The sequence below is a fragment of the Marmota marmota genome, unplaced genomic scaffold (genome assembly GCF_001458135.2).
Source record: "Marmota marmota marmota unplaced genomic scaffold, marMar, whole genome shotgun sequence".
Taxonomy (NCBI): Eukaryota; Metazoa; Chordata; class Mammalia; order Rodentia; family Sciuridae; genus Marmota; species Marmota marmota.
In genome coordinates this window covers 52,814,142-52,837,173 of record NW_026000026.1, presented here as the reverse complement: position 1 = coordinate 52,837,173, position 23,032 = coordinate 52,814,142, and the positions used below count along the sequence as shown (strand labels likewise).

Genomic DNA, 23,032 nt, shown 5'->3' with positions numbered 1-23,032 from the left:
TATCATTGATTTTTTGTGTGTATGTGAGAGATTTTATTTATTGACAGTGTAGCTTTCTTAGCTTTCGCCAGCAAAGCTCTATGAGGAGACTCGAGGTAGGCATATAGAGATGTTTTCATGCTACCTATTGAGTTATAAACAATATTAAACACCATTTACTCAGTCGAGTAAATGGTGTTTTGTCTTTGTTTTTGTCAGATTGGGTTTGCACAGTAGTCATTGATACTAAGTAGCAGGTACTCCTGCCCCTTGTCAGCTTTACTTTTCAGTTATCTTTTTTTTTTTAATCATAGTAAAATACACATAACATAAATTTTACCATTTTAATCCTTTTTTCTTTTTGGTACCTGGGATTGAACCCTTTGGTCCTAACCGCTGGGCCACATCCCCAACCTTTTTTTGTATTTTATTTAGAGATAGAGTCTCATTGAGTTGCTAAGTGCCTTGCTAAATTGCTGAGGCTGGCTTTGAACTTGTGACCCTCTTGCTTCAACTTCCTGAGCTGCTGGGATTATTGGCATGAACCACTGCACCCAGCATTTTAATCATTTTAAGTGTACTTTTAGTAACATTATATACATTTACATTGTTATTTGCAACCATCACTACTATTCATTTACAGAATTTAAAAATCTTCCTCAACTGGAACTCTGTACCCATGAAACACTAACTCCTCATTCTTGACTACCCTTAGCCTTGGAAACTACCAGTATACTTTCTGGGTCTATGAATTTGACTACTTTACATAACTCACGTAAGTGCAGTTATACAGTATTTGTCCTTTTATAACTGGCTTATTTCACTTAGAATAATGTCTTCCAAGTTTCATACAAGATATAACATGTGTTGGAATGTCATTTTAAAGGGTGAATATAATAATCATTGTGTGCACATACCACTTTTTTCCCTGTATTCATTCAGCTGTGGATATTTGGGTTGCTTCCACCTTTAGGCTATTGTAAATAATGCTGCTGTGAGCGCAAACAAGTTCAAGTCTCTGCTTTCAAGTCTCTGCTTCATTCCTGTTGGTTGTCTACTCAAAAGTAATATTGCTAGGTTATAATGGTAATTTGCTACAGTTTGGATCTTAAATATTTTCCAAAGGTTCATGTTTTAAAGGTGGTCCCCAGGGAGGCATTATTGGGAAGTGGTGGAATCTGTTGGGTACCATCGGGAGACTTTAGGTCATTGAAGTGGTGATCTTGAAGGTATAGGAAGACTGCAGCCCCTTATTCCTCTCTTTGTTTGCTCCCTGTTCTGAGTTGAGAGGTTTTGTTCTGCCATGTGCTCCCCACATGGTGTCCTGCCCTGCCATATTTAAAAACAATGGAGCCAACCAATCATGGACTGAAACCTCTAAAACTGTGAGCCAAAATAAACCTTTTTCTTTATAAGTTGATTATTTCAGTATTTGTTATAATAGTATTTGTTATATAATAGTATTGTTTTCTGAAACCCAGAACTTTTTAAAAAATTTTTTATTTTTTTAAAATTTTTTTATTAGTTGCTCAGAACATTACAATGATCTTGACATATCATACATTTGGTTCAAATGGGGTACGTAATCTTATTTTTCCACGTGTACAGATTGCAGGATCACATTGGTTATACAGCCACGTTTATACATAGGGCCGTACTAGTGTCTATTGTATTCTGCTACCCTTCCTATCCCTCCCTCTCCTCCCCTCCCCTCCCATCACCTCTTTCTACCCAATCTACTGTGACACATTTCTCTCTCTCTCTTTTTTCTTCCCCCTCACACCATCTTATATGTAATTTTGCATAACAATGAGGGTCTCCTACCATCTTCCTTGCAATTCCCCTTCTCTCTCCCATTCCCATGCACCTCTCGTCCCTATTTAATGGTAATCTTCTTCTCATGCTCTTCCTCCCTGCTCTGTTTTGAGTCGCCCCCCTTATATCAAAGAAGACATTCTGCATTTGTTTTTTAGGGATTGGCTAGCTTCACTTAGCATAATCTGCTCTAATGCCATCCATTTCCCTGCAAATGCCATGATTTTGTTATTTTTTTAGTGCTGAGTAATATCCCATTGTTTATAAATGCCTCATTTTTTTTTTTATCCATTCATCTTTGAAGGGAATCTGGGTTGGTTCCACAGTGTAGCTATTGTGAATTGTGCTGCTATGAACATTGATGTAGCTGTGTCTCTGTTGTATGCTCTTTTTAGGTCTTCTGGGTATAGTTCGAGAAGGGGAATAGCTGGGTCAAATGGTGGTTCCATTCCCAGCTTTCCAAGGAATCTCCATACTGTTTTCCAAATTGGCTGAACCAATTTGCAGTCCCACCAGCAATGTACAAGTGTACCCTTTTCCCCACATCCTCGCGAGCACTTGTTATTGTTTGACTTCATAATGGCTGCCATTCTTACTGGAGTGAGATGGTATCTTAGAGTGTGAAACCTAGAACTTTTTGAGGACTTACATAACAGATAGTTTCAAATTTTGAATAATTTAAAATTTTGAATTGGGATTAGGGGTGCTTCTTCTGTAAAGTATACCAGAATGTCCCCAAATCCCCAAAACTCCAAAATCTAAAATACTTTGAGTCCTAAGCATTTTGGATAAAGAATATTTAGCCTATAATGATATATCGGGACCATGGTGTCCAAATGTTGATACAATATAGGCAGATTATATCATGAGGTGTATTATGAGATATATGTGTGCATGTATGTTTGTATATACACATGGTGTGTGTGTGTATCTATATCTATCTATCTATCTATCTATCTATCTATCTATCTATCTATCTAATCTATCTATCTATATCTCTCAAAGGCCCAGGAGCCAAGGTAAATAATATTACTGTATTTAAAAGTTTGTTTTTTTAAACCATGTCATTTGAAGAGGTGTTTATTACTTGTGCCAGTATAAGCCATTTGTTGAAAAAGTAGAAGTAGATATGTAAGCTTGGTTTTGGAAAATACTTTTGACCTTATTCTACTTTCAAGGAATTATTAATCTGTTGAATAATTGTAGTCTTCTTTTTATTATTCATGTATATAGTTTTTCCCTAGATGTTGTTGAGCTATATAGGAGAGTACTAGACAATTATATTCCATAATACTGCATAGCATAGACTTTGCAAATTGGAGATGCTCCAGGTTAAGTAAGCCTATATAATCTTAAATTTTTTAAAAAATTAGTTTCCAACAAATTCAAGTAAAAATTCCTGTTTTTGGTTTCTCCTGAAAAAACATGAAGTTTTAGTCATACGAGGCCTTTACTCTACACGGCAGTAGTTGGATGTGCCTTATTTTATAGTATGTTGTAGTTTCCACTATTCATACTAGATAAGCTTCTGATTATAGGGTCTCATTGCAGACATTTTACTATTAATTTTCTGATACCTGTAGGCATTCAAATTTAAAAAAATTTTTTTTTGTTATAAATGAACATAATGCATTTATTTTGTTTATTTATTTATTTTTGCATGCTGAGAGTTGAACTCAGTGCCTCACACATGCTAGGCAAGAGCTTGTCCACTGACCACAACCACAGCCTGGCATTCAAATTTTTGATTCCTGCATTATACAAACCTTAGCATGAATTGTCTTTGCCCCTTTGTGACTTTATTGCATCCTTTCTTTCTTTCTTTCTTTTTTAAATTCCTTCTATATACCTCAGTGCTTGGAGTATGGCATTCAGTGCAGATGCCCTTTTGAAGTAGTAGTTTATTCTATAAATTTAAATTTGAGTCTTTTCCTCTTTGTTTTCCAATATATTCCTTTTAGCTGCCGTCAAGGCATTGTTCTCTCCTGTGGGTTGGACTCTGGCCTGAACTTTAAGCAGATTGTCTCTAGGTTTGGTTCTAGGACCAAACAAAATTGATTTAAATGGAGGTCATTTGGACATCTTTCCTCCAGCATCAAAGAATTTTTGATCTGTGCCCTGTTCTTACAGAGTCTTTGCCTACTTTTTTCTGGGTAGCCGATATATAATGTCAGTTTATGATAATGTATTTGACAGGTGGTTGTTATTAGAGTATTATTGTTTATAGGTAATGATTCATTATTTTGAAACTATGTGATAGTGATGGTGAAAATTTTATCTGCATTAGGAATACTACAAAGACTGCTAAGAAACCAGACATTTCAGTTTTATCACTGAAAACAAACTATTTAAAACAACCCTATTTATTCTGAATATTTTTGCTCAACAAGAAACATGTATAATTATTTTTATCAAAACAAGCATATGTGTTTGTGTTTTAAACTGGTTTAATTAAAAATGTAAGGTTTCTCATCTTATTTTTGTTTTCTTACTCAAAATGAAGAAAGACTTTCAGCCAGGCCAATCATTTTTACTGAAAATATTGAACTATGTGAGCTAATTTTTCATTATTTTTAAATCCAAAGACTGTTAACTCTTATTTTAGTGAATCCAGAGGAAACTCCTTCCTTACATGGAAAATCAATTATTGCTGAAGTGGGAAGTCACTAGGCAATTCAGTGATGATGAAAACTAATGAAGCTGGTAGCCTAAGTGACATTCACTGGTTCACTGGGGATTTAAATATGTGTTGTATATTGCTGTGTAATAAATTACCTCCAAATTTAGCAGCTTAAAAGCAGAAGAAGCATTTATTATCTCACATAGTTTCTTAGGGTCAGAAATCTAGGATCTGCTTAGCTGGGTAGTTTTGGTTCAGGATCGCTGATAAAGTTATAGTTAAGGTTTCATCTAGGGGTGCAGTCATTTGTGATTTGGGTTTATAGGATCCATTTCCAAGCATAATTATGTGGCTGTTAGTGGGAAGCTTCAGTTACTTACCATATGGACCTCTTAATAGGGCTGCTCACAACGTGACTTTCCAGAAAAAGTGATCTGAGAGACAGAAAGGAGAAAGCACCAATATTAATGTTATGACCTTTTATAACATATATCTCTGGAGAATCATCTTATCACTTTTCTGTTTGCTATTGGTTACACAGACCAACTCAGGTATGATGTGGGAGGAAACTACATGAGGGTATGACTACCAGGAGGTAGGGCTCATTGGGAGACATTTTGGAGACTACCACAGTCTACCCTCCATTCCCCAGTGATTCATGACCTCTCATATGCAGAATATGCCCAATGCTTTCCAATACCCTCATTTGCCTTATCCTATTACTATATTATTTCAAAGTCTAGAGTCTCATCATCCAGGTGTGACTAAGGTTCCTTGGAAGCAGTTCCTTAAGTACAGCTCTTTGATTACAGTTCTTTTCCACTTGCCTCCCTGTTTTCCAAGCACCCGACGTACAATGGTGGGACAAGTTTAGATAACTGCCTATTTTGTGCCTGTGTCTTAATTTGTTAAGGTGACTGGGTAACAACCCACTGAAATAGTGCTCACATGCTGGGAGCCATTAGCCAAGTAGGTATGACAATTTCCTTGCCAGCGTACCCCATGTTGCAGTGACATTGAATGTAGGTGACCTTGCTCAAGGACCAAGGCGGATTAGGGCGTTCCCGGTTTAGGTTCCAGGTTTAAGGTTTAAGATTATTCCTGCTGGGAATAGGGCCTATCCTGCTGCCTGAGTTCCCCTTGAGTTCTCATGGGATTTAGACAGTATATTTTGGGAGACAGAAGCCCAGTGGAGGTGGATTTGGGCAGAGAACGTGGATTTCCCCAGAACGTGATTGTAGACGGCTGGTGTGAGTTTGGGAATAAAGAGTTGCTGTTTGAATCTACAAGCTGTGTGGTGGCTCGTGATTGTGTGCCCAGCCAGACTGCGGCATTTGTGCCCAGCCAGACTGTGACACTCACAGTTCTCTAGAGATGAGAGACATGGCTTCTCATGCAGGGTCAAAGGAGGAATGCCAGGTTTTGGTCAGGAAGCAGAAGCAGGATAAAGTAAAGTGCTCAGGACCACAGCCTTTATTGGGTTTCTTTTTAAAGGAAGGGCAGAGTAAACAGCTTATGATTGTCTGGTTTAAATACTTCTGGTGGGCTTTGGGTTGTAGGATTGATTTCTAGTTGCCTAGTTTTTGGTCCTGGGATGATTTAAGGCAGGAAAAATATTGGTTTGGTGAGTGTGAGTTAGCTAAGGAGGTGTTTGCATGTTGTTGTCATTATATCATTTTGTTATTGTTATTATGAATTAACCCTTGGAGGGGCAGCTTCTTTCAGGGTCCATAAGACCCTTAAATGTCAGAACATCAAGAGTACAGAAAAGAAAATATGGTTAATATTGATAATATAATTGTTCCTGTGAACAGACGCCAAATAGATAAATAAAGAACCTAAGAAAACAGAATTCTGCTATAAGCAGTTTTGTTTCTAATGAAGAAAAATAGGAGGCACAAAGGTGTCTGTTTCACAGCAATTCTGAAATCCAAATAGGCAAATAAAGATGCTCCTTGACTTTTGATGGAGCTATGGCAAAATAAACCCTTTGTGAGTTAAAAATATTGTTAATTAGAAAATGTATTTGATACACCTAATTTAATACACCTAATTTACCAAAATCATAGCTTAGCATCTCTGTACATTGCAGAGTCATGGTTGTTTTTCCTTGTGATGGCGTGGCTAACTGAAAACTGCAGCTCATGGCTGCTATCCCATATTGCAAGAGTATGGAACCATGTACTTCTTGCATGGGAAAAGATCAAGATTCAAAATTTTTAATTTTTAAGCACTTCTAGGTTCACAGCAAACCTGAGTGGAAAATACAAGAAAGTTATATATTCCAGGACCTAGGAATGTATGACCTCCCACACTGTCAGTATCCTTCTGCCCAACACAAATATAACCTCCCCACTATCAGCCTCCTGGACCAGAGTAATAAATTTGTTAAAATCAGTAAACCTATATTGACAAAGCACTCAAAGTCTGTAGTTCACACTGGTAAAGACTCTTGGTAATGTACATTCTAAGAGTTTTGACCAATGTATAAACCATCATAGTATATACAGAATAGTTTCACTCTTTTGTCTGTCAATCCCTCTCCTTAGTCTGTCTATAGTGGCCACCTATCTTGTTACTGTCTTCATAATTTTGCCTTTTCTAGAATATAATGTAGTTGTAATCATTACAATTTGTAGATTTTCCAGGTTGGCTTCTTTTGTTTGATAATACATGCATAAGATTCTTCTATGTCATTTCATTGCTTGATAGTGGTCTGAGTCCATTTTCCACAGTTATAATACAAGACCACAGACTAAGTAAATGGGAAACATTAAAATTTTATTTGGCTCAAACTTCTAGAGACAGGGAAGTCCGAGATTGTAGGTCTGCATCTGGTAAGGGTCTTCTTGCTACTTCATAACATGGGAGAAGGGCAGATGAGCATGTGTGAGATAGATAGGAAAAGAGGGTGCTGAACTTATGACAAACCCACTCTTCTTTTAAGTGACTTGCTATGATGATCCATTAATGAAGACAAAGGCCTCATGACCTAATCACTCCATCAGTGGCCCACCTTTTAATACTGTTACAGTGGCAATTAAATTTCAACACAAGTTTTAGAGGGAACATTTGAACCATAGCAATAGAGCTTTCTTATTTTTTGTAGCACTGAATAATAATTTATTGTCTGGACAGACTGTAATTTATTCACTCACTTGAAAGACATTTTGGTTAGTTTATGTTTTGGTATCATGAATAAGGCCAGTATAAGCATTATGTGTAGATTTTTGTGTGTACATGTTTTCTACTCCTTTGGATAAATACCAATGAGCATGATTTCTTGATCATACAGTAAGAATGTGTTTAATTTTGTGAGAAACTGATGAACTGTTTTCCAAAGTGGTTGAACCATTTTGCATTCCTATCAGTAAATAATGAGTTAGGATTTTTAAAATTAATGTATTATGCTTATACATAGTATTGGGATTCATTATGCCGTATTTGTACATGCAAATAACATAATTCAGTTTATCTCATTCCCTAGTACCTTTCCTTTTTCTCCCATCTTCCCTCCCCCAGTCCCCTTCCTCTACTCTATTGATCTTCTACTTTTGTGAGATACCCTGCCCCCCCCCACACTTTTTTTTTCCGTTCTCTACCTTCCACATATGAGAGGAAATATTTGACCCTTGACTTTCTGAGTCTGACTTGTTTCACTTAATGTGATACTCTTCACTTCCATCCATTTACCAGCAAACAATATAATTTCATTCTTCATTATGGCTGAGTAAAACTCCCCTGTGTGTATATACCACATTTCTTTATCCATTTTTCCATTGATGGATACCTAGGCTATTGTGAATTGTTCTATCGTAAACATCATTATGTCTATGTCACTGAAGTATGTTGATTTTAGTTCTTTTGGAGAAATGCCATGGTCCCATACCGTATGACACAGTTATCCCACTCCTTGGATCCATTCTTAATCTTTTGAGGACTGTCCCTAGTGCTTCTCAAAGTGTCTCATCAACAATGTATAAGTGTACCTTTCCCCCCAAATCCTTGTCAGAATTGGAAGCTTGTCTTCTCATTCACTTGATTGTCTTTTGCAGAACAAGTTTTGCCTCCATTTTGTTTAACAGTCTTTTTATTAGTTTATTTCTCATTTCCCACATTTTATTATTAGCATCAAAAGAAAACAGGTATACAGATCTCTGATCTGAAATATCTTTAGCTAGATCAATAATTTCTTTAGGTAAATTTTCTTATTTTTATATAACTGCATGGGATTATGTTGCTAAATTTCTGCCACTAAATAACAAGGGTCTCCCTTTTCTGCACTTTGCAATTATGTTTACTTCACTTTCTTCCAAGTCTTCACTGATAGCATTATTAAAGAGTATGTGGCTTCTATTAACAGGTTCTTCAGAGTATCTTTTTATAACACTGTTTTGAGAGCATCATGCCTGGTTCTGAAGCTACTCTCATATTTTAGGTTTTTGGTATGGCAGCATACCACTTCTTGATACCAAAGTTTGTATTTATTGCAGCTTAAAGGAAACCCTTATCTCTTGTAGTTGCATTACTGTAATTTCTGGAAAGCAACTCTTGTTTACGACTGAATTACAGTTCAATTTAAATTCCCCACTATGCAAGAAGGACTCGGACCTTGACCATTGTGATAGGTATATATAGACACATTAAATATAGGTTTGCTGAATCTTTAAATTATGTTTATCTTCCTTTGTCATTAAAATAGCACTTTTTCTTCATCTGAGGTTGTTAGTCTTCTCTATAAAACCTGTAATAATCTCACCTGAGGTAGTTGCCTTATAAAGAATACCATATCATCCTCTTGTCAAATTCCAGCCACCTTGCATTGCTTCTAGACCTATAATCATACTTGAATCTAAATAGGCTCCAGTGAATGACGTAAACAGTATAAACCACAAGGAGGTATATCATACATCAAAGGAATTGGAAGACTTTTGCCAGTTTATAGCTATGGAAATCTGGGTTACATGTGTGAGAATGGATCCAAGAGTGGAATCATGTTGAAGAAATTTAAAGTTGGATCAGGAAGTGATGGAAGTAGTTGTACTTTTCTTAGGGAATCTCTTAAGGATTATACTGTTCTGCGGATGGTCCAGCAGTACATTAAGAGATAATAAATTATAGGGCCTGAATGAAGACAGTTTTGAGGACAGGAAAGAAGGCAGTTATACTTTCTGTTCCTTTTATAAATTAGGTATATTTTTTAGCTATTGCAATTTAATTATTCAATGCCTTTTCATTAAATCAAGCTGGTTAGTGCTTAAGATTACTTAGTTTTTAGAAGCATGAGAAGGAGCAAACATAATATTCTGGATACTTTTCTAAGCCCTTTGTATACATAACTCATCTGATTCTCACAGCTGAAATGTAGTGGGAAATGAAGGTCAGGACACCAAGATCTAGAAGCAACACTTTATTAGTGGCACCATGATCTTGAGGGATAATTCCCAGTGTCTGAACCTTTAGTGCAACATAGCTTTTATTTTTATACATAAGCAAATTTTGGGTACATCAGGGCAAGGGAGTTGGTGCAATTCTATTGGAGGGTGCATTCTACATTCCTTATATGGGTACAATCTTGTCAACAACCTAGGAACTCTTAACTCATATAGCTGAGGGACTTTTAATGCACTAGCCTAAAGGAGGATTATTCTGTTCCTATTGCTTTGTTTCCTGCTTTTGTTACTGTGGTTATATTTTGCTGGTACCTGTTAGCCTTCCTAAGCCTCTATGGTTAAATGTCAGTAAGAAAAGCTACTGTGTTTCAGCATGAAAAACCACAACCTGTCAGCTCTTAAACTGCTGAAATTCCCATTTTGCTCTACCACAGTATTTTAAGTAAATACTAATATTAAATGCATTTTTCATATGTGGAAACAAAGTTACTGTATTGAGGGTCCTCAAGATTCCCTCATATTGGATGATTTTTTTCTGGAAGGACTCACAGAATTCCAAAAAGCTGTTATATTCATAGTTATGGCTTATTGTAATGAAAGATACAGATTAGTAATCAGAAAATAGAAGATGTATAAAAGGGTGGAATTTAGAGGGGACATTGAAAGAGATTTCAATTGTTCTCTCAATGGAGTCATTGCTGATTTTTTCTAGGAACTATGACAATAAGTGCAAATTGTTACCAACCAGGGAAGTTCCCCTTAGCCTTCAGTTCTATATGGGGTTGGTCACATGGGCATGTAATGTCCACAAAACTGTCCTTAAATTTTCAATCTTCAGCCACTTCAGACGTCAAATTGATATAGTGTGTCATAGGATCTCAAATAAACAAAAAATAGGTGTTTACTGTAAATCACATTTTAAAATATATAACATGGTCCAAGGCTTTGGTTATATAAAGACAAAATTATCATGTGTGATACTCCAAGGGTTTATTAGTTAACACCCAGAAACTAGCCAGTTCTTTCTTTGGAATGTAGAGGGTTTGAATACTCTAAGCCTTCTGAGTTGACCTTTTACTTCACAGTTACAAAGAAATAACTTGTCCTAGTCAATGTATTAAATAGATGATAAAGTTAAAATTTAAGCACAGACATTCAGGCTTCAAGAGTTAGCTGTTTTAAGCATATGCTTCACTACCTTTTTGTATCACTCTGTCAAACAATCTGATATGTTTGGAACAATACATTTTATTAAGTGAATGAATAAGTGAATGGTAGCAAACTGTAGCTGATTCTACTGATTCAATTAAGGTCATTAATGTTATGGCTTTTTTAAGTATTCTGAAATACCACATTTGCATCTGTTCTCAAGTCATCTTCCTCTAAATATATAGAAGTTATTGGACATTTGCTGCAGCTCAGCTGAAGTTTCTTTTCTGTAGTCTTCAAAAACAGTAAATGTTGTTTAATTGACTGGAGTAGGAGCATTAGAAATCTAATGTATTGTATTTGGAAAGTATGATTGAAGGTTCAAATTTTAGATTTATTTTTTCTAGTTAACGGTCTTATAATTCCTTAATAATAAGTTACAATTATACTTATAACCAAATGCATATGATATTTAGCTTATTTTTGTATTTGCATGTATCTTCTAATATTTCTTATAATAAATTACCAGGTTTGGCTGAAATGAAATAAATAATTCCTCTTAGAAATAAAAATATTTCTAATTTTTCTGCACATGATTTGTCATTTTCCATGGGATGGGTACTGCTATAAAGATTTTAGGTAAAGGGAATTAATTATGCCAACTACCATTTCTTTCTGTTTAAAAAGTTTCCTTACTTTTATCTTTTGTAACTTTATTAAGGTGTAATTGAAGTACAATAAATTGTAGTATACAAACTGTGTCATCTGATCTGTTTTGGCAAATATCCAGTATCATCAAAATCAAAAATTTTAATATTTCTCTCACAAATGTTTTCTGATGAAATTTCTTTTTTAAATGTCCTTTTATGGTATACGTGACAGTAGAATGTATTTGGACCTATGGTACATACATGGAGTTAACTTATGCTAATTAGGATCCTATTCTTGTGGTTTAACATGATGTGGAGTTATACTGTTGGTGAATTCATATATGAACATAGGTGATGAAATTTCTTTTTGGTTATTGGTATGTCTTTTTTTTTCTTTTGGAGAAGTAGGTGTTCAAAATTTTGTCTATTTTGAAATTGTGTTCTCTTATTTAGTTGTAGTAAATTGTAGCAGTTCCTATATAATCTGGATACTAGTCTTTATATTCTGATGCATGTATTTCAAATACTTGATCCTAATCTGTGATTTATTATTTGTTTTCTTAATGCTATTTTTTGAAGAGTATTTAAAAATTTTTTTAATAAGGTAAAACTTATCAAGCTTTTTTCTTTCATGATTTGTGAGGTTTTTTTTAAAATCATTGTTCCAACTGAGAAATATTTTTCTACTCTAAGGTCACAAAGATTTTATCCCAAGTTTTCTTCTGAATATTCTATAGTTCTGGGTGTTATTTTTTCAGATATGTGTTCCATTTTGAGATAATTTTTGTATGGCATGAGATAAGGATTGACTCTTACTTTTTCTAGATATATTCATTTGAATCAGTCCTTTTTATTGAAAATAATTTCCTCTTGTTGAACAGCCTCATTTTTGGGGAAAAATAATTGATTTTATATGTGTTGGTCTATTTTTAGATTCTGTTCTATTTCATTGATATTTATCTTTTTATTGATACCAGACTTTTGATTATTGTAGCTTTATGTTAAGTCTTGCAGTTTGGTACATCTTATGCTTTGTTGTTATGAAATTATCTTTGGTTATTCTGAGTTTTCTATATTTGTATATTAATTTTAGAATTAGGTTGCCACTGTATGTACAATAGCTTGCTATGATTTTGATTGAAAGTTTGGTTGAATCTTTTGATCAATTTGGGGAGAATCTATCTGAAAAACAATGAATTTTTCAATGCATGAATGGTAGGGCATTTCTTTATATTTATTTAGGACATTTTCAGTTTCTCACAATGGAGTAGTTTATAGTGTAGCAGTCTTGTATGTGATTGTTAAATTTACTTCTAAATAGTTTATGGTTTTATTTGAGTATGTAAATGGATTTTCCCCATATTTTCCAGTATATACATATACATAAAGTTGATTTTTGTATATCTACCTTTTTATTTACACTACAATATTATTAAATTAATTTATTAACATTAATTGTTGTATGGTAATTTCTCTGGGATTTTTAAAAAATGTAAACAGACAGATCAAATATAAATAGGGCTAATTTTCTTTTTTTCTTTTCAGTCTGACTGTCCTAAGCATCATGTACAGTATAGGCAGTTTACAAATGTGTCTAAAATTTATTTTATAATAAATTTATGTGCAAAGCCAATCAAATACTATAGTTTATGTACTCCATTTACATTTAATTCCTCAGTTCACTGGTGAAAGGTAGTGTTCATAAATTACTAAACAAAGCCACTAAAATACTACATTTTACATACCTTATCCACATTTAATTCTCTTAATTCGTGTAGTGACTTAGATACAAGGTATGATTTGGTAAGTAACTGCTTAGGTATTATTTATAATTGGCTATAAATAGTTAAAACGCAATGGAGAATTAAGATGTGGATAGAATAAATGCATCTACTATTTGTTTGGCCTTGTTCGTTAATTTATTTCATAATGAACTCTGAATATGTTGGTAACCTGTCCGTCCTGCATATGTTGCTTAAGAAGTCAGATTGCTATGAAGAAGAATCAGGGGGTTTTAAATTCTAACTCGTTGTTTTTCTTAGTTCTGTTTTCTGGGAACTGACTTTTCATTTGAATTTTCAGGAGAGGCTTCATTACTGTTTAGTCCATGAGTTTTCTACTGTATTCTGTTTATCTGGCATTTGAGAATCAAGTGACTGGAATGAAAAACCATAGTTGAAAATGTCAGAATTTGCCTCACTCAACTGCTTCTATATTGCTTAGTGTAGAATCTTGGGGCTCTTCCCATTCCCATTTATAAGCTAATTTGCCAATGTCTACAACATATTTAAGGTCTATATAAGTAAAACTGTTCGGATTGTTTACATATTGACCTGAAGGGGAAAATTTCAGTATCTGAAAAGAGAATGTTTTCTCTTTTCTGTTTTTCTTTTCATTGAGAAGTTCCTCATTTGATCAGAATCTTTTACTTTCATTGGGCCATATGACTGGGTATTAGATGTTAAAAGATCGTATATCCACCTGTGGGCCTTCTCTTTACATTTTCTTTGCAACTCTATTTATGCCTCCCTACAGTTTACTGGTCCTAAAATTAGATTTAAACTTGGGAAAAATAGAAAGCTCTGCCTATGCCTCAGGCCAAAGCCACTTTTCAACCTAGTTTTCTTCAAAGTGCTGAGCTATTTTCTTATGCACTGACCCAGCTAATAATGAGGTGATATTATGTTTCCTCATGTCTATTGTTTTTATTGTATATTGCTTCCTTCTGAATGATGGCCTGAGTATAAATGTTCTCTAAACACTGTGTTTCTCTCTGGCTATTGTTCATAGTATGTTTTGCTTCCTTTTTTTTTTTTTTTTTAAGGATTCAAAAATTTTTATTTCACAAATTGGAAATTGGAAAGAAATTGTCATCTGCCAAAAACAAGTTTCGCTTCAAGAAAGACAGTCATATATCAGCTCAGGGCTAAATTTAGCACAGTTGTGGGCAAGAAAATGACACAGTTTGTTGTTCATATCAACGAAAACATTTCAACAAGATCTCTTCCCTTCTGTAATAGCTGTACATCTATGCTTTTACTCATGAACCAATTAAATATTCTGTATTCTTATCTTGTATCTATTACTTATGACATCAAAAAAATAATTCATTAAAGTATTTACCTGCATAAATTTTTTTTTGCTGCTTGCCATGACCAGGAAAACATAAAGATTATTATTAGAATTATTTTTCCCGAAAGCTCCATAGAAGTTTTTAAGTAACTGTAACAGTTAGAAATGAAGAAAGAAAAACTAATTTGTGAGACCTTTCACTTACTATTTTGAACAAGATTTTGACTATAAATATTGTCTAAAATCTATTGTATATACTAATAGTATTGTTTCATTGTTTAAATAATTAAGTTAGTTCATTGTTCTCACTTGAAAGAATTTCACTTAGTATTGTTTACTAAAATGTGTAAATAGTGTTTTAGTCATTTTTTCCCCACTGTGACCAAAAGACCTCATAAAGACAATTTTAGAGAAGGAAAGTTCATTTAGGACTCATGTTTTTAGTGGTCTCAGTCCATAGACAGCTGGCTCCATTGTTCTGGGCCCAAGATGGGGCAGAACATTATGACGGAAGAGTGTGGAGGAGGAAAGCAGCTTAGGACATGACCATCAGGAAGCAGAGAAGGAGAAATCTGTTTTCTAGAGATAAAGGCATATTCCAGTGATCTACCTCCTCCATTTGTATCCCATCTGCTTATAGCTACCACTCACTTAATCCATTCAAGTGGTTTAATGTATTGATTAGGTTAAGACTCTCAGAACCCAATCATTTCACCTTTAAACTTTTTGCATTGTCTTGCACATAAGCTTTTGGGGGACACCTCATATCTAAACCATAACAATAATAGTTTAAAAAATGAAGGGAGAACTCACTTATTATTGAATTATCCTCTCCATTTTGTGGGGATTTTTATCTGCTTTTATAACTTTGGTTATTTTAAATAAACAAGTATGGTTTAAGCCAACATTTATGAGCACATAATATATAGAGGTGTCAAGAAGAATAAGAAACAGTATCTTCTTAGAGGTGATCTAGCTTGTGTGCAGCTGACCATGATACAGAGCTAAATTCAATGAAGTTGTTACGGGAACCTATTATTTGAGGAAAATATTTCAGGCAGGGTGATACAGTGAATGAGAAATGTTTGAGTATACATGTTTCATGTCTTTAAGCTTACACTTCATTTTAAAGCTAAGTTTTATTTTGAAAGACATGAGAAAAATAAAATCTTAGCAAAATAATGTGTTTGGGTAAAGTTAAAATAAGAAAAGGATTTTTAGAGAATATTAGACTGTAATCGTAAAAGGTATTGCAACCAGAGCCCAGCTGCCTTTTATTTTCTCTGAATATATTGGCCTGATTGGAGTTATGACATATTTCATAGAGATAGCTGCTTATCACTGTTTTAGTTAATTTCAACCTTGAAGTATAATATAAATATTCACCTATAGAATTCAGGTGGTATAGTTTATCACCGAATTCCTAAAATAGTGAGTTTCCAAGTGCATTTAAAATTTGAATGAACATTTTAAAATTATATCTTTGTATGGTATATACTTTTCTTTTCCTTTCTTCCTTCTTTTTTTTTTTTTTTTTTTTTGCTGTACTAGGGGTTAAACCCAGTGGTGCTTTACCACTGATCTGCATCTCCAACTTTCCTTACTTAAAATTATTTTTTATTTTGAGACAAGTCAGTCTAAGTTGCAAAGGGTATCCTTGAACTTGCCATATTCCTTTCACAGCCTCCCGAGTCTCTGAGATTATAGGTGTGCCACAATTCCTGGCTAATACTAGTTTTTTTTTTTTTTTAAATTATTAATATATCTGAGTATTCTTAGTGAAAAAAAGCAAATCACATCAATTTTATTAAGAGCATTGCACAGTTTTATTTATTTATTTATTTATCTATTTATTTATTTATTTATTTATTTTGTGTGTGTTTAAACACTGACAATTTGTCTACAGTTGAATTTTAGATTTACTTAAGGACTCAGTAGTGCCCCAGATCCTTTAGCAAAATCAATGGATGATATCTCAAATGAACAAAATTTAGACTTGATATCAAGTAAAAATCATTGAATATGTTCTTAGTTCTAAGTTTGGTGCTAATTCTTTGATAGTACAGGCAACTTTTAAAATTTTCTTACTGCTAATTTGTATATCAGTGAAGGCCAGTTGATTCAACATCTGTTTTTCAATGAAAAAACTATCATGCAAAAAAGCAGTATTTTCAGCATTTATCATTATACAAATAGAAATGAATTTAATAAAATGTTATGTTCAGACAAAGCACCAGGTAAAATGTTTTATGCTTGTTTTATTCTCATTTTAACGTCAAGTCCTCCCTCCAGTGGCTGCTGTTTCAGCTTTTTCCTTTTTCACACTGTTTTGAGGAAAGAAGGGAAATTATTTTTCCTTTTTCAGAATTAAGCCCATTTTTGTATCATGTAGGAAGACTGGCAGATGATCCTTCATGGTAAATATTCTTTTATGACTACACTAGCCCATCCTTTAGCAGCCAGCATTCAGATTATTCTGAATTGAATTCTTAGCCCTAATCTCTCATTTACAATTTACTTATAACTTTCCTTTATCCTAGCTTGTAATAATTTCAATCACTTATATATATTCAAAGATTTTACTAATTATACTTACTAGTGAAAGTATACCAATCAGGCTGGGGCTGTAGCTTAGTGACAGAGCGCTTGCCTAGCACATGTGAGGCACTGGGTTTGATACCCAGCACCACATAAAAAATAATAAATAAAATAAAGGCATGCCATCCATTAAAAAAAATAAAGTATACCAACCAAAGGAAAAAACCATAAATTACAGTTGATATTTTCAGAAGTACCTAGGTATATTTTCAAATACTTTATTGTAAGGTTGTAAGATATTATTATTTTTTATTTTGAGTTTTAAAAATATTTGAAGTTTATTTTTTTAAATAGCTGATATGAAAGCTTTGGCAGTAATTTTTATTTAAAATATTAGCTTTATTTTAAAAAACTCAAATATCAATTGAGTTTTAGTGACAATATTTTATTGATATTTAAATGCTGTGAAGTTTTTCCAATACCATTTATCCTAATCCATCTAACTGCTTCTGTTGTGGTTTATGCCCTATGGAGATCCCCAGATTTCTGACTAAATAGGACTGGACTCTCGATATTATCATTAAAGAAAAATGCCCCAAAGAACAAATTATAAAGGCAGTGTTGCTAAAATTATGGTATTCTTACGTTTTTCTGTGGTATGTTTTAAAAATGTATCATTGATAACTAAAAAAGGTTGTGTGCAATCAGGATCACATGTGTGGTTGGTTTTATGGGTATTATGTACTGATGAAAACAATGGCCTTCCTACGTGTAATGCTTATGCAAGTTATAAAGCATAAAAATATAAATAGTATCTGTGAATTCACCACCCAATTCAAGACTGACAACACTGTAACTTGCACTGTCATCTGCTTTTCCCCTTCTCATGACCTTTCCTTTTTCTCAGAGGTGATTACTGTTACAAATTTTGTATTTAATTTTCTCTTCATTTTTCTTGCAGGTTTATCACAAGTTGTGATAACAGTAAGTTAAGTTTTATTTGATTTTGAAGCTCCATATAAATGATATCAAACTGTATTTAGTCTTCTGAGACTTTGGTTATTTACTCACTAATATTTTTGGAAAATTCATCCATGTTTTTGAGTGTAGTTGTGCTTCATTCATCCGATCTCTCCTCTGTTAATATACTTCAACATATCTGCTCTCTCATCATTGGAAAATTTTTTTTCTCTCATTTGTTATAGTCAGATTCTAAGATATCCCCTGGTAATTTTTGTTTCTTGATTTTGGCCTTTGTGTAAATCCTTCCTATAATGAACCTTGAATAGGGCTGCCCACTGTGCCAGTAGACCATTGAGGAAGTGAGAAATCTTATTTTTCTGGGGAAAGACAACAGCCATGTTGTGGGGATATGCAAACAAACCTGTGGAAAACTACATGGTGGGAGGTATTGAAGCCTATGACAACAATCAGAACCTATAATTTTATCTATGTGAGTCACCATGGAAGTGAATCCTCCAACCCATCAGCCCTTCAGGTGATTGCAGAGCTTGCCATGTATCTTCACTTGAAATTTAAGAATCTGAGTAACAACCTCCCAGATGAGCTGTTTCTAAATTTCTGATGCACAGAAACTGGGGAATATTATAAATACTTATTGTTTGCTTGGGTCACCGTGTTTTGAGGTTATTTATTATGTAGTGATTGTCTATATTTAGATAATTGTAACTGTACACCTTGATCACTACTTGGTCTTGTATGTGTGCACTGGGAGGTAGATATGAAAATGTTCACAAAATGTTCATATCATCAAAAAAGTCATATACACATATACATACACACATTTATGTGTATTTATATTGGTGATCAAGATGTATAGTTACCTTGTTGAAGATTATGAGAATATTTACCTTGGAAATCTCATGCCAATCTTTTCTTAAGTGCATTTATTGATTTAGCTTTTGATCAGCAATTTGAATAAGAGTTTACATGATTCTCCATTCTTTTTAACTTTTTGTATTGCCAGAAATTTTAATTGTTTCCCAGTCTAGTGATTGTCTCATTGAAGTTGTATTCCTTTCTCTAATATCTAAGTAGTATATTTTCCCCTTAGAAGTTTAAGGTTTGCTTTTTACATTATACCTTTAAACAATGAAAAATTGATTTTTATATATGGAGTGAAGTAGGGATCTAATTTCTTATTTTTACTCTTTGGCTAACTAGTTGTTGAAAATTATTCTCAGGTATGATATGACAGTATCATGTGTTATATGGATATGTTATCTGGCTCTGTTTTGGAGTTCTATTGTATTCATCAATTTGTTAATTCACTGCTTATGTTATATTTTATTAATTAGTGTAAAACCTGATAAGGCAAGTCTCCATATCATATTCTTTGTCTTTTGGAGTGTTTTATCTATTCTTGGTCATTCCTCTTTGTTAAAACATTTGGAATTTTTTTTTTTAATTTTTCTGAAAACATTTTTGGGTTCAAGTGAAATTACATTAAATATACATATCAATTAGAGGAAAATTGATATCATCACAGTATTGAGTACAAATATGAATATGATCTCTTTTTATATTTCAGTTTAGTATCTTTCAGTAATATTTTGTCATTTTCTGCATATAGGTTTAACATATATTTTGTTGGATTTATTCTGACCACACAGATTTTTACTTTTGCTGTTATAAATGATGTATTTTTTAAAAATATGCTCTTATCAAATACTTTTTTATTATGATTTTCCTTTTATTGTTAATTTGGTGAGTGGCACTTATAGATACTCTAATGTTTTGTAATGAACTTCCTAGGGTTTAGAGTTAGACTGTCTTGGAAGACTTAGATATAATGTTAGAAGTAGAAGTCTAATTGTAAAATTCTTGATTCTCCCAATCATGGGAAGGGATTCCTATCACTTTGTGCTTATATGGACAATAGTAATGAGAGCTTTTGGCATATTTTTTTGGACTTTATTTATTCCTTTTAGATATATGTGACAGTAGAGTGTATTTTGACATACTAGACATACATGGAGTATCACTTATTCTAATTAGGATCCCATTCTCGTAGTTATACATGATGTGGAATTTCATGGGTTGTGTGTTGGTATATGAACATAGGAAAATTATGTCCTGTTCATTCTCCTATCTTTTGTACTCCCATCTCCCTCTCTTCCTTTCATTCCCCTTTGTCTAATCCATGAACTTCTATTCTTCCCTCTCCCTCCTTATTCTGTATTATAATTTTGGCATACTTTTAAAGCATAGGTCTGAGAACATAAACGGCTTAACATTCCACAAAGTGTTATTGTGTTGGCAGCTTCAGTGCTTCAGATTTCATTTTATACCTAGAAAATAAAGTTTGTTCCTTTTTATAACTAGAGCAGGCCTAGACAGTTGCCATTACATTTTGGGTAGAGAGGATGAGAGGGACATTTAAAGAGAGAAATTCTTTAAGTGAGTCTCCCTAAAGTCCACTCCTCACTCCTTTTGCATGGAAGGAAGAGAGAAGAGTGAGTGAGATTATCAAGTCTCCTTCTTTTTGAGACTTCCTTTGGCTATTAAACATCTATAAAGATGCAGAGAGAGAGAGAGAGAGAGAGAGAGCGAGAGAGCATTTAATATACAGTAAGAGACACCCTCTACCCTGGAGTGTGGAATCATCACTTCAAAAAGAAGCCACACATCTATTGAAAGTCATACTCTATTCTTCCATTCTTCTAACCCTTGAAAGCCATTAATCTACTTGCATTAATACTTCATTTGTTTTCATTAATGAATAATATTCAAGTGTATCTATGTGCCATATTGTGTCATAGACATTTTGGTTATTTCTGTTTTTTAATAATTATGAATAATATTTTTATGAACATTTGTGTATCAGTTTTGATGTGGACATGTGTTTTCATTTTTTTTGCATATATACCCAGAAGAAGAATTGCTAGGTCATATGGTAAAGGTCATATGGTAAACCATACATGTGATATTTTCAGGAACTGTTCACTTGTTTCTGGAGTAGCTGTGCCAGTTTGCCTTCCCACCATCCCTATAGCAGGAGTTACGTTTCTCCACGTTATAATTTAGATATTAGGTGTCCCCCAAAGCTAAAGTGTGAGGCAATGCAAGAAGCTATAGAGGTAAAATGATTGGGTTAAAGAGTCTTAACCTAATCAGTGTGTTAGGGGGATTCACTGTGGTAACTTTAGGCAGGTAGGATGTGGCTGGAGGAAGTCTGGACCTGGAGCCATGCCTTTGAGTTTTATATTTTGTCTTTATTGAGCAGAGAGCTCTTGCACTCGCTCCCGCTGGCGCTAGCTCGCTCTTGCTCTCTCTCTCTCTCTCCCTCCCTCCCTCCTTCCCTCCCTCCTCCTTTTTGGTGCCAAGCTCCCAGCTGCTTTCCTCCCTCACACTCTTCTCCCTTTATGTGCTGCCTTACCTCAAATCCCAAGGAATGGAGCCTTCTATCTATGGACTGAGACTTCTGAAAACAGGAGCCCTCAAATAAACTTTTCCTCCTCTAATTGTTCTTTTCAGGTCTTTTGGTCACAGTGGTGAAAAGCTGACTAAAATATTTCATGTTTTCATGAACACTTGTTTTATTTTTATTTTTGATTGTAGCCATAGTAGTATTATGGCATTGTATTTTATTTAGGTTTTGATGCATTTTTGTAATGGATAATAATGTTAAGCATGTATACATATGCTTTTTGGCCATTTGTATATTTTTTTGAGAAATTTGTATTCATATCCTTTGCTTACTTTTTTTGTGTGTGTGTGTGGGGGGCGGGTACCAGGGATTGAACTCAGGGCACTTGACCACTGAGCCACATCCCCATCCCTATTTTGTATTTTATTTAGAGGTAGAATATCGCTGAATTGCTTAGCACCTCACTTTTGCTGAGGCTGTCTTTGAACTTGTGATCTTCCTGTCTAAGCTTCCCAAGCCACTGGGATTATAGGCATGTGCTTCTGCGCCTGGCTTCATTTTCTCACTTTTTAATTAAGTTATTTGTCATTTTTATTGCTGAGTTGCTAGAGTTCTTTATATATTCTGAATAAAAATCTTATCTCATAATATCAGAAATTTGTTGTTTAATATTCAGAAAAACATTTGGAAAAGCAGTTGTCAAAGTTGGGGCTTTCCAGAAGCAGATGCTGAGACAGAATTTGGAGTGTAAAATGTTTTTTCAAGATCAGCATTAGTATGGGATATAGCTTGGTAGTATAATGCATGCCTAGCATGAATAAGGCCTGGGGTTCAATACTCAAGCACTAAAAGTAGGAAGAAGAAAACACCGGCACTTGTGAAGGAGGAGAATAGGATTGATTAGAGAGAAAAGTTGAATTTATGTTCAGACCTAATGAAACCTCCATCAACTTGGCAACAAACTCTGAAGCAAACATTGCCCATTAGAGTTTTCCTTCACATTCCCACTTTGTTTTGTCACTGGAGGGTCAATAGGAGAAAGGCATGACCTTGAATGAGACAGCATTCAGCACCTGGGGCTATCTGAAGTATTGGATATTTGGAAGCTGTTGGCTGACTGCACTCCTTGCAGCTGTGCAGCAAGTTCCCCTTGAAAGGGCAGCTGGGTAATTTATCCAGTGTCTGCCACATGTATGTTATAGTTTAAAGTCTAGGTTGCATTTTGAATTCACTAAGTTTAGCACTACTAGAGATGTTAGTAAGCATGTTTATGAAATGAGAAAATTTGGTGCTGATTTTGTGAATATGTTTTTACCGTTATTTCATGTATTAGCTGTTTTGAAATATAAAGATAGTTTCTACCCATTTACTTTGGCCTAGGATTGTGCACACTTGTATTATTTGTGTGTTGCTGTTTATATTTGTC

General features: G+C 34.1%; 1 protein-coding gene across 15 annotated transcripts in view; it reads left to right on the top strand.

Annotated features, from left to right (window-relative positions):
* Positions 1-23,032, top strand: part of Fam172a (family with sequence similarity 172 member A) — a 456,628-nt gene that overhangs the window by 1,665 nt on the left and 431,931 nt on the right. For 2 of the 15 annotated variants that reach the window (XM_048811412.1, XM_048811403.1), the window contains exon 2: positions 18,178-18,200. The exons of the other annotated variants lie outside the window; for them this stretch is intronic. The gene's annotated coding sequence lies outside the window, so the exon portion shown is untranslated. The remainder of the gene's footprint in view (positions 1-18,177; positions 18,201-23,032) is intronic. 15 annotated transcript variants of the gene reach the window in all.